This window comes from Ranitomeya imitator, chromosome 6 (assembly GCF_032444005.1).
Source record: "Ranitomeya imitator isolate aRanImi1 chromosome 6, aRanImi1.pri, whole genome shotgun sequence".
NCBI lineage: Eukaryota > Metazoa > Chordata > Amphibia > Anura > Dendrobatidae > Ranitomeya > Ranitomeya imitator.
Window position 1 is genome coordinate 434,970,233 of NC_091287.1, and position 12,818 is coordinate 434,983,050.

A 12,818-nucleotide genomic window follows, 5' to 3' on the forward strand; every position below is an offset into this window, starting at 1 on the left:
AAGTGGTCCGAAGAAACAGAGTCAGCCTTCCAAGAAATGAAAGAGGCTTTGTGTAAGCAACCCGTTCTGATGGCCCCAAACTTCAAGAAAGAGTTTATTCTTCAGACAGATGCCTCAGATGTTGGGGTGGGAGCAGTCCTTTCCCAAGAACTACATGGGGAGGAGCATGCTGTTCTCTATCTGAGTAGGAAGCTGTCCTCGTCTGAAAAGAACTACTCAGTCGTTGAGAAGGAGTGCTTGGCCATAAAATGGGCAGTGGACACATTACGGTACTATCTGCTGGGACGTAAATTTAGACTGATATCCGACCATGCCCCACTTACGTGGATGAGGGAAACGAAGGGTAGAAATGCTAGAGTCACCCGTTGGTTCTTAGCCCTGCAGGACTTCAGTTTCCATGTGGAACATAGGGCCGGAAAGCTGCACGGTAATGCGGATGCCCTATCAAGAATCCCTTGTTTAGTGGGAGAAAGTGCCAAGCCCCACGGCTTTAGGCAGAGGGGGGGAGGTATGTAGCATGGCTAAAGGGTGTGTAGTCGACGGGAGGTATGTGCCACATAAGTGCCTTGTTGCTGTAATGTAGCCCGGAGTATTTCTTTCTTGCACATAACCTTGTATATATATGTGTTTCAGGACCTGTGGTGATGTCAGACCACATGGCTAATCATGTGATGGGTTACTGGGTGTGGTTAGCTCTATATAAGACTGGCTAATGCTTTACACAGCAGATATGTGTGGAGGTGGAACCCTCCTGAGTGTGTCAAGGCTCCAGGACTGAGCCGGAAGGACTGGACACTTGTTTTTTCTTTTCCTGAGCCAAAGGCTATTTCCTTTCTGTTATTTTGCCATGTGGTTTATGATGCAATAAACCCTGTGAACTTTTCAAGGAACGTGCCTCCTGAGTCTCAGCCGTCGCACCTGAGCGAGTGAAATCCCTACAATATATATATATATACCGTATATACTCGAGTATAAGCCGAGATTTTCAGCCCAAATTTTTGGCTGAAAGTGCCCCTCTCGGCTTATACTCGAGTCTCGAGTCACGGTAGCGGTGGGGTCGGCGGGTGAGGGGGTGAGGGCGCTGAGGCATACTTACCTAGTCCCAGCGATCCTGGCACTCCCCCTGCCGTCCCACGGTCTTCTGTGCTGCAGCTTCTTCCCCTCTTCAGCGGTCACGTGGGACCGCTCATTAGAGAAATGAATAGGCAGCTCCACCTCCCATAGGGGTGAAGCCGCGTATTCATTTCTCTAATCAGCGGTAACGGTGACCGCTGATAGAGGAAGAAGCTGCGGCACCGAAGACAGCTGTCCGGGAGAAGGAGCCGGACGCCAGGACCAGGTAAGTATGTAATATTCACCTGTCCGCGTTCCAGCCGCCGGGCGCCGCTCCATCTTCCCGGCGTCTCTGCGCTCTGACTGTTCAGGTCAGAGGGCGCGATGACGCATATAGTGTGCGCGGCGCACTCTGCCTGATCAGTCAGAGCAGAGAGACGCCGGGACCGGACGCTGGGAGCTGCAATCAAAAAAGGTGAGTATGAGTATTTTTTTTTTTTATTATTGCAGCAGCAGCACAGATTTATACCGAGCATCTATGGGGCAGTATGAACGGTGCAGAGCACTGTATGGGGCAGATATGGAGCAATATGAACAGTGCAGAGCACTATATGGGGCAGATATGGAGCAATATGAACGGTGCAGAGCACTATATGGGGCAGATATGGAGCAATATGAACGGTGCAAGAGCACTATATGGGGCAGATATGGGGCAATATGAACAGTGCAGAGCACTATATGGCACAGCTATGGGGCAATATGAACAGTGCAGAGCACTATATGGGGCAGATATGGGGCAATATGAACGGTGCAGAGCACTATATGGGGCAGATATGGAGCAATATGAACGGTGCAGAGTACTATTTGTGGCAGATATGGAGCAATATGAACGGTGCAAGAGCACTATATGGGGCAGATATGGGGCAATATGAACAGTGCAGAGCACTATATGGGGCAGATATGGGGCAATATGAACGGTGCAGAGCACTATATGGGGCAGATATGGGGCAATATGAACAGTGCAGAGCACTATATGGGGCAGATATGGGGCAATATGAATGGTGCAGAGCACTATATGGGGCAGATATGGGGCAATATGAACAGTGCAGAGCACGATATGGGGCAATATGAACAGTGCAGAGCACTATATGGGGCAGATATGGGGCAATATGAACAGTGCAGAGCACTATATTGGGCAGATATGGGGCAATATGAACAGTGCAGAGCACTATATGGGGCAGATATGGGGCAATATGAACGGTGCAGAGCACTATATGGGGCAGATATGGGGCAATATGAACGTGCAGAGCGCTATATGGCAGAGCTATGGGGAAATATGAACGGTGCAGAGCACTATATGGCAGAGCTATGGGGAAATATGAACGGTGCAGAGCACTATATGGCAGAGCTATGGGGAAATATGAACGGTGCAGAGCACTATATGGCACAGCTATGGGGCAATAATGATCTATTTTTATTTTTGAAATTCACCGGTAAATGCTGCATTTCCAACCTAGGCTTATACTCGAGTCAATAAGTTTTCCCAGGTTTTTGTGGCAAAATTAGGGGGGTCGGCTTATACTCGGGTCGGCTTATACTCGAGTATATACGGTATTATTGTTAATCTCACGCCCTGACTGGTGGGCGTGAGCTCGGGGGGTTTGTGGCCCCACTGTGCCACAAACCAGACTACCCTGGAAGGGGCGTGACTATGACAGCTGCCTGGGTTTTCACTGGAGCCTCTGATGGTGAGGACAGGCTTGTGCAGCAGGCAGCTGCCAGGTGCTACTCCAGGGTGGTGTCTGGCTGTGGCTGCTGATCCCACTTGGGAGACAGGAACACCAGGATTGGTGCGGGCATTAGGCAGGACTGGCAGAAGAGCACGGCTGGAACACAGACGAGTAGGCTGGCACGGCTGAGACAGGGCTGGCAGAGACACGGCAGAGAACTCAGGGCTGGCAGAGACACGGCAGGAAACAGGACTGGCTAGGACAGCAGGAACACAGGACTGGAAGGCAGGGCAGAGACGGCAGGACTGGCTGATGAGATATTAGAATCAGGCTGCACTCAGATGACACCCGAGTGCAGTCCAATTGTGAGTGAGATGAAAGAACAGGTAGGGATATATAGTTTGGAGGAACACGTAGGGACCTGTTCACACAGGAGAGGAGTGGAAGACTGCAGATAGGAATGGAGAAGCAGCAAGCGGTAGCGTAGCGACAAAAGCTGAGCAGAGCCACAAAGAATGTGGAGAGAAGCTGCAGCAAGAGATACTGCAGAAGCTAAGCAAAGTGGAACCGCAGGGATTGCAGAGAGGAACTGCAACAAGAGGTTTCTGCAGCAACGGGAGCGGAGCAGAGCAAGACGGAGCAGAACCGCAGAAGTGCGGAGCAGCGTCAAAGCCACCAAGATGCAGAGCAGGCAGAGCCGCAAGAGTGCGGAGTGTAAGCAGACTGAGAACACAAGGAAAGACACAGCAGGGAAGGAAGCCACACACAAGGAGAACGAGATAAGACTAAGTACAGACAAGGCAATGGAACAAGACACAAGGACAAAGACACAGGGACAAAGACACAGGGACCAGGATATTCTGCCTCCTGGAGGGCGGACAAAGATCAAGGCAAAAGCACAGAGAAAAGCCTCCAGAGAAGGAGTAACAGAGCTAGACCTGGCAAACTCAGAAGCAAAACACTAACTGAGCAAACACATTGCACAGGCCCAGACCACAGGGTGGAGCTGCACTATATACAGGAGGCCTCTAGGCAATTGGCCAGAAGCACCTTAGGGAGGTGCACACAGTCTCAATAAGAATCTGGAGTAGCTGGCGCCGCCCCCCTATGCACACGGCCAGGAAGTGTACACAGAGCAGGCCGCCATGAAGCACATGGCATGGAACCAGCAGCAGACAGATCTCACAGCATGGCACTGGGTGAGTGAGTAGATGTAGCAGGCAGGTGGGGAATGGAAGGCCATGCAGTGATGCCGACAGGGTTGTTACAATTACAGTGGGGCAAAAAAGTATTTAGTCAGTCAGCAATAGTGCAAGTTCCACCACTTAAAAAGATGAGAGGCGTCTGTAATTTACATCATAGGTAGACCTCAACTATGGGAGACAAACTGAGAAAAAATAATCCAGAAAATCACATTGTCTGTTTTTTTAACAATTTATTTGCATATTATGGTGGAAAATAAGTATTTGGTCAGAAACAAACAATCAAGATTTCTGGCTCTCACAGACCTGTAACTTCTTCTTTAAGAGTCTCCTCTTTCCTCCACTCATTACCTGTAGTAATGGCACCTGTTTAAACTTGTTATCAGTATAAAAAGACAGCTGTGCACACCCTCAAACAGTCTGACTCCAAACTCCACTATGGTGAAGACCAAAGAGCTGTCAAAGGACACCAGAAACAAAATTGTAGCCCTGCACCAGGCTGGGAAGACTGAATCTGCAATAGCCAACCAGCTTGGAGTGAAGAAATCAACAGTGGGAGCAATAATTAGAAAATGGAAGACATACAAGACCACTGATAATCTCCCTCGATCTGGGGCTCCACGCAAAATCCCACCCCGTGGGGTCAGAATGATCACAAGAACGGTGAGCAAAAATCCCAGAACCACGCGGGGGGACCTAGTGAATGAACTGCAGAGAGCTGGGACCAATGTAACAAGGCCTACCATAAGTAACACACTACGCCACCATGGACTCAGATCCTGCAGTGCCAGACGTGTCCCACTGCTTAATCCAGTACATGTCCGGGCCCATCTGAAGTTTGCTAGAGAGCATTTGGATGATCCAGAGGAGTTTTGGGAGAATGTCCTATGGTCTGATGAAACCAAACTGGAACTGTTTGGTAGAAACACAACTTGTCGTGTTTGGAGGATAAAGAATACTGAGTTGCATCCATCAAACACCATACCTACTGTAAAGCATGGTGGTGGAAACATCATGCTTTGGGGCTGTTTCTCTGCAAAGGGGCCAGGACGACTGATCCGGGTACATGAAAGAATGAATGGGGCCATGTATCATGAGATTTTGAGTGCAAACCTCCTTCCATCAGCAAGGGCATTGAAGATGAAACGTGGCTGGGTCTTTCAACATGACAATGATCCAAAGCACACCGCCAGGGCAATGAAGGAGTGGCTTCGTAAGAAGCATTTCAAGGTCCTGGAGTGGCCTAGCCAGTCTCCAGATCTCAACCCTATAGAAAACCTTTGGAGGGAGTTGAAAGTCCGTGTTGCCAAGCGAAAAGCCAAAAACATCACTGCTCTAGAGGTGATCTGCATGGAGGAATGGGCCAACATACCAACAACAGTGTGTGGCAACCTTGTGAAGACTTACAGAAAACGTTTGACCTCTGTCATTGCCAACAAAGGATATATTACAAAGTATTGAGATGAAATTTTGTTTCTGACCAAATACTTATTTTCCACCATAATATGCAAATAAAATGTTAATAAAACAGACAATGTGATTTTCTGGATTTTTTTTTCTCAGTTTGTCTCCCATAGTTGAGGTCTACCTATGATGTAAATTACAGATGCCTCTCATCTTTTTAAGTGGTGGAACTTGCACTATTGCTGACTGACTAAATACTTTTTTGCCCCACTGTATATATATACTAGATTGTGGCCCGATTCTAATGCATCGGGTATTCTAGAATATGCATGTCCCCGTAGTATACAATGATGATTCCAGAATTTGCGGCAGACTGTGCCCGTCGCTGATTGGTCAAGGCAACCATTATGACATCATCGTCGTCATGGCAACCATTATGACATCTACGTCGATACTGTGCCCATCGCTGAATCAGAAACGTGGGATTTCTACGTTCTTTATGACATCATCGTCGCTGTGCCCGTTGCTGATTGGTCGAAGCCTGGCGGCCTCGACCAATCAGAGACGCGGGATGTCTACGTCCTTTATGACATCATCGTCGCTGTGCTCGTCGCTGATTGGTCGAGGCCTGGTGGCCTCGACCAATCAGAGACGCGGGATTTCTATGTCGATGCTGTGCCCGTCGCTGATTGGTCGAGGCCTGGCGGCCTCGACCAATCAGAGAGGCGGGATTTCCAGGACAGACAGACAGACAGAAAGACAGACAGATGGAAAAACCCTTAGACAATTATATATATAGATCTATATATATAATCGTATAAGGGGTACTTCCATCTGTCTGTCTGTAACGGAAATCCTGCGTCAGCGACGGGCACAGTGTGGCCGCGAATTTGCCCCTTCCTACTCTCCGTCAGTGCCTTCTCTATACTCTCCTCCTGTCAGCACTCACACAGGGTTAATGGCTGCGTTACACCGCGTTATGCCGCAGTGTAACGCAGTCCGTTAACGCTGCTATTAACCCTGTTTGACCAACTTTTTACTATTGATTCTGCCTATGCAGCATCAATAGTAAAAAGATCTAATGTTAAAAATAATTAAAAAAAATTAAAAATAATTATATACTCACCTTCTGGCGCCTTTCCCTCTCCTCGCGATGCTCCGGTCCATGCATTGCGGTCTCGCGAGATGATGACGTAGCGGTCTCGTGGCTCATCCTGGTCGGCCTGGGGGCTCTGGTGAGGGTTCGGTGACCCCTCCTCAAGGGGGGGGGTACTGTTGTGAATTCTGTTGTCGGGCTCCCTCCTGTGGTCATGAATGGTACTTCGGCTGGTTCTGTCCATGGACTTCCTCTGGTGGGTGTTTCTGAGTTCCTTCCACAGGTGACGAGGTTAATTCGTTAGCTGCTGCTCTATTTAACTCCACTTAGATCTTTGCTCCATGCCACCTGTCAATGTTCCAGTATTGGTCTAGTTCTCTCCTGGATCGTTCTTGTGACCAGTCTTCCCAGCAGAAGCTAAGTTCCAGCTTGTATTTCTTTGGTTTGCTATTTTTCTGTCCAGCTTGCTATTATTATTGTTGTTGTCTTGCTTGCTGGAAGCTCTGGGACACAGAGGGAGTGCCTCCGCACCGTGAGTCGGTGCGGAGGGTCTTTTTGCGCCCTCTGCGTGGTCTTTTTGTAGGTTTTTGTGCTGACCGCAAAGTAACCTTTCCTATCCTCGGTCTGTTCAGTAAGTCGGGCCTCACTTTGCTAAATCTATTTCATCTCTGTGTTTGTATTTTCATCTTTACTCACAGTCATTATATGTGGAAGGGCTGCCTTTTCCTTTGGGGAATTTCTCTGAGGCAAGGTAGGCTTTATTTTCCTTCTTTAGGGCTAGCTAGTTTCTTAGGCTGTGCCGAGTTGCATAGGGAGCGTTAGGCGCAATCCACGGCTATTTCTAGTGTGTCTGATAGGATTAGGGATTGCGGTCAGCAGAGTTCCCACGTCCCAGAGCTTGTCCTTTATTATCAGTTACTATCAAGTCATTCCGTGTGCTCTTAACCACCAGGTCCATTATTGTCCTGACCACCAGGTCATAACAGCTGTGTTATATACTACGTCTCAGTGCTATATACTGTTATGGCAGGCAATCAGGCAACACAGCGTGCAGTAATCAGCGCACATACAGAGATCTGGCAATAACCAAAAATAATAGGACGAGCTCTGAGACGTGGAATCTCTGTAGACTGCAGTACCTGATCTATCCTCACACAACTATAAGCAGCAGTGGATTGCGCCTATCAACTACCTATGCAACTCGGCACTGCCTGAGGAGCTGACTAGCCTGAAGATAGAAATACAAGCCTGACTTACCTCAGAGAAATACCCCAAAGGAATAGGCAGCCCCCCACATATAATGACTGTTAGCAAGATGAAAAGACAAACGTAGGAATGAAATAGATTCAGCAAAGTGAGGCCCGATATTCTAGACAGAGCGAGGATAGCAAAGAGAACTATGCAGTCTACAAAAAACCCTAAAACGAAAACCACGCAAAGGGGCAAAAAGACCCACCGTGCCGAACTAACAGCACGGCGGTGCACCCCTTTGCTTCTCAGAGCTTCCAGCAAAAGTTAATAGCAAGCTGGACAGAAAAAACAGAAAACAAACTAGAAGCACTTATCTAGCAGAGCAGCAGGCCCAAGGAAAGATGCAGTAGCTCAGATCCAACACTGGAACATTGACAAGGAGCAAGGAAGACAGACTCAGGTGGAGCTAAATAGCAAGGCAGCCAACGAGCTCACCAAAACACCTGAGGGAGGAAGCCCAGAGACTGCAATACCACTTGTGACCACAGAAGTGAACTCAGCCACAGAATTCACAACAGTACCCCCCCCTTGAGGAGGGGTCACCGAACCCTCACCAGAACCCCCAGGCCGACCAGGATGAGCCACATGAAAGGCACGAACAAGATCTGGGGCATGGACATCAGAGGCAAAAACCCAGGAATTATCTTCCTGAGCATAACCCTTCCATTTGACCAGATACTGGAGTTTCCGTCTAGAGACACGAGAATCCAAAATCTTCTCCACAATATACTCCAATTCCCCCTCCACCAAAACAGGGGCAGGAGGCTCCACAGATGGAACCATAGGTGCCACGTATCTCCTCAACAACGACCTATGGAATACATTATGTATGGAAAAGGAGTCTGGGAGGGTCAGACGAAAAGACACCGGATTGAGAATCTCAGAAATCCTATACGGACCAATAAAACGAGGTTTAAATTTAGGAGAGGAAACCTTCATAGGAATATGACGAGAAGATAACCAAACCAGATCCCCAACACGAAGTCGGGGTCCCACACGGCGTCTGCGATTAGCGAAAAGCTGAGCCTTCTCCTGGGACAAGGTCAAATTGTCCACTACCTGAGTCCAGATCTGCTGCAACCTGTCCACCACATAATCCACACCAGGACAGTCCGAAGACTCAACCTGTCCTGAAGAGAAACGAGGATGGAACCCAGAATTGCAGAAAAATGGAGAGACCAAGGTAGTCGAGCTGGCCCGATTATTAAGGGCGAACTCAGCCAACGGCAAAAAGGACACCCAATCATCCTGGTCTGCAGAAACAAAACATCTCAGATATGTTTCCAAGGTCTGATTGGTTCGTTCGGTCTGGCCATTAGTCTGAGGATGGAAGGCCGAGGAAAAAGATAGGTCAATGCCCATCCTACCACAAAAGGCTCGCCAGAACCTCGAGACAAACTGGGAACCTCTGTCAGAAACAATATTCTCAGGAATGCCATGTAAACGAACCACATGCTGGAAGAACAAAGGCACCAAATCAGAGGAGGAAGGCAATTTAACCAAGGGCACCAGATGGACCATTTTAGAAAAGCGATCACAGACCACCCAAATGACCGACATTTTTTGAGAAACGGGAAGGTCAGAAATGAAATCCATCGAAATATGTGTCCAAGGCCTCTTCGGGACCGGCAAGGGCAAAAGCAACCCACTGGCACGTGAACAGCAGGGCTTAGCCCTAGCACAAATTCCACAGGACTGCACAAAAGCACGCACATCCCGTGACAGAGATGGCCACCAGAAGGATCTAGCAACCAACTCCCTGGTACCAAAGATTCCTGGATGACCGGCCAGCACCGAACAATGAAGTTCAGAGATAACTTTACTAGTCCACCTATCAGGGACGAACAGTTTCTCGGCCGGACAACGATCAGGTTTATTAGCCTGAAATTTCTGCAACACTCTCCGCAAATCAGGGGAGATGGCAGACACAATGACTCCTTCCTTGAGGATACTCGCCGGCTCAGATAACCCCGGAGAGTCGGGCACAAAACTCCTAGACAGAGCATCCGCCTTCACATTTTTAGAGCCCGGAAGGTATGAAATCACAAAATCAAAACGAGCAAAAAATAACGACCAACGGGCCTGTCTAGGATTCAAGCGCTTGGCAGACTCAAGATAAGTAAGGTTCTTATGATCAGTCAAAACCACCACGCGATGCTTAGCACCCTCAAGCCAATGACACCACTCCTCGAATGCCCACTTCATGGCCAGCAACTCTCGGTTGCCCACATCATAATTACGCTCAGCAGCAGAAGACCAATTAACCAAATCAGCACCCTTCTTGGTCAAATCGGTCAATGGTCTGGCAATGCTAGAAAAATTACAGATGAAGCGACGATAAAAATTAGCAAAGCCCAGGAATTTCTGCAGACTTTTTAGAGATGTCGGCTGAGTCCAATCCTGGATGGCCTGAACCTTAACCGGATCCATCTCGATAGTAGAAGGGGAAAAGATGAACCCCAAAAATGAAACTTTCTGCACACCGAAGAGACACTTTGATCCCTTCACGAACAAGGAATTAGCACGCAGTACCTGGAAAACCATTCTGACTTGCTTCACATGAGACTCCCAATCATCTGAGAAGATTAAAATGTCATCCAAGTAAACAATCAAGAATTTATCCAGATACTCACGGAAAATGTCATGCATAAAAGACTGAAAAACAGATGGAGCATTGGCAAGTCCGAACGGCATCACCAGATACTCAAAATGACCCTCGGGCGTATTAAATGCCGTTTTCCATTCATCTCCCTGCCTGATTCTCACCAGATTATACGCACCACGAAGATCAATCTTAGTAAACCAACTAGCCCCCTTAATCCGAGCAAACAAGTCAGAAATCAATGGCAAGGGATACTGAAACTTAACAGTGATCTTATTAAGAAGGCGGTAATCAATACACGGTCTTAGCGAACCATCCTTCTTGGCTACAAAAAAGAACCCTGCTCCCAATGGTGACGACGATGGGCGAATATGTCCCTTCTCCAGGGACTCCTTCACAAAACTGCGCATAGCGGTGTGTTCAGGTACGGACAAATTAAATAAACGACCCTTAGGGAATTTACTACCAGGAATCAAATCGATAGCACAATCACAATTCCTATGCGGAGGTAAGGCATCAGACTTGGACTCTTCAAATACATCCTGAAAGTCCGACAAGAACTCTGGGATGTCAGAAGGAATGGATGACGAAATAGACAAAAATGGAACATCACCATGTACTCCCTGACAACCCCAGCTGGTTACCGACATAGAGTTCCAATCCAATACTGGATTATGGGTTTGTAGCCATGGCAACCCCAACACGACCACATCATGCAAATTATGCAGTACCAAAAAGCGAATAACTTCCTGATGTGCAGGAGCCATGCACATGGTCAGCTGGGCCCAGTACTGAGGCTTATTCTTGGCCAAAGGTGTAGCATCAATTCCTCTCAACGGAATAGGACACCGCAAAGGCTCCAAGAAAAATCCACAACGTTTAGCATAATCCAAATCCATCAGATTCAGGGCAGCGCCTGAATCCACAAACGCCATGACAGAATATGATGACAAAGAGCACATTAAGGTAATGGACAAAAGGAATTTGGACTGTACAGTACCAATAACGGCAGAGCTATCGAACCGCCTAGTGCGTTTAGGACAATTAGAAATAGCATGAGTAGAATCACCACAATAGAAACACAGTCTGTTCAGACGTCTGTGTTCGTGCCGTTCTACTTTAGTCATAGTCCTGTCGCACTGCATAGGCTCAGGCTTACTCTCAGACAATACCGCCAGATGGTGCACAGATTTACGCTCGCGCAAGCGACGACCGATCTGAATGGCCAAGGACATAGACTCATTCAAACCAGCAGACATAGGAAATCCCACCATTACATCCTTAAGAGCTTCAGAGAGACCCTTTCTGAACAAAGCCGCTAGTGCAGATTCATTCCACAGAGTGAGTACTGACCATTTCCTAAATTTCTGACAATATACTTCTACATCATCCTGACCCTGGCATAAAGCCAGCAGATTTTTCTCAGCTTGATCCACTGAATTAGGCTCATCGTAAAGCAATCCCAGCGCCTGGAAAAATGCATCAACATTACTCAATGCAGAATCTCCTGGTGCAAGAGAAAACGCCCAGTCCTGTGGGTCGCCGCGCAAAAAAGAAATAATAATCAAAACCTGTTGAATAGGATTACCAGAAGAATGAGGTTTCAAGGCCAAAAATAGCTTACAATTATTTCTGAAGCTCAGGAACTTAGTTCTGTCACCAAAAAACAAATCAGGAATCGGAATTCTTGGTTCTAGCATCGATTTCTGATCAATAGTATCTTGAATCTTTTGTACATTTACAACGAGATTATCCATTGAGGAGCACAGAGCCTGAATATCCATGTCCACAGCTGTGTCCTGAAGCACTCTAATGTCTAGGGGAAAAAAAAGACTGAAGACAGAGCTAAGAAAAAAAAATGATGTCAGGATTTCTTTTTTCCCTCTATTGGAAATCATTGGAGGGCTCCTTGTACTGTTATGGCAGGCAATCAGGCAACACAGCGTGCAGTAATCAGCGCACATACAGAGATCTGGCAATAACCAAAAACAATAGGACGAGCTCTGAGACGTGGAATCTCTGTAGACTGCAGTACCTGATCTATCCTCACACAACTATAAGCAGCAGTGGATTGCGCCTATCAACTACCTATGCAACTCGGCACTGCCTGAGGAGCTGACTAGCCTGAAGATAGAAATACAAGCCTGACTTACCTCAGAGAAATACCCCAAAGGAATAGGCAGCCCCCCACATATAATGACTGTTAGCAAGATGAAAAGACAAACGTAGGAATGAAATAGATTCAGCAAAGTGAGGCTCGATATTCTAGACAGAGCGAGGATAGCAAAGAGAACTATGCAGTCTACAAAAAACCCTAAAACGAAAACCACGCAAAGGGGCAAAAAGACCCACCGTGCCGAACTAACAGCACGGCGGTGCACCCCTTTGCTTCTCAGAGCTTCCAGCAAAAGTTAATAGCAAGCTGGACAGAAAAAACAGAAAACAAACTAGAAGCACTTATCTAGCAGAGCAGCAGGCCC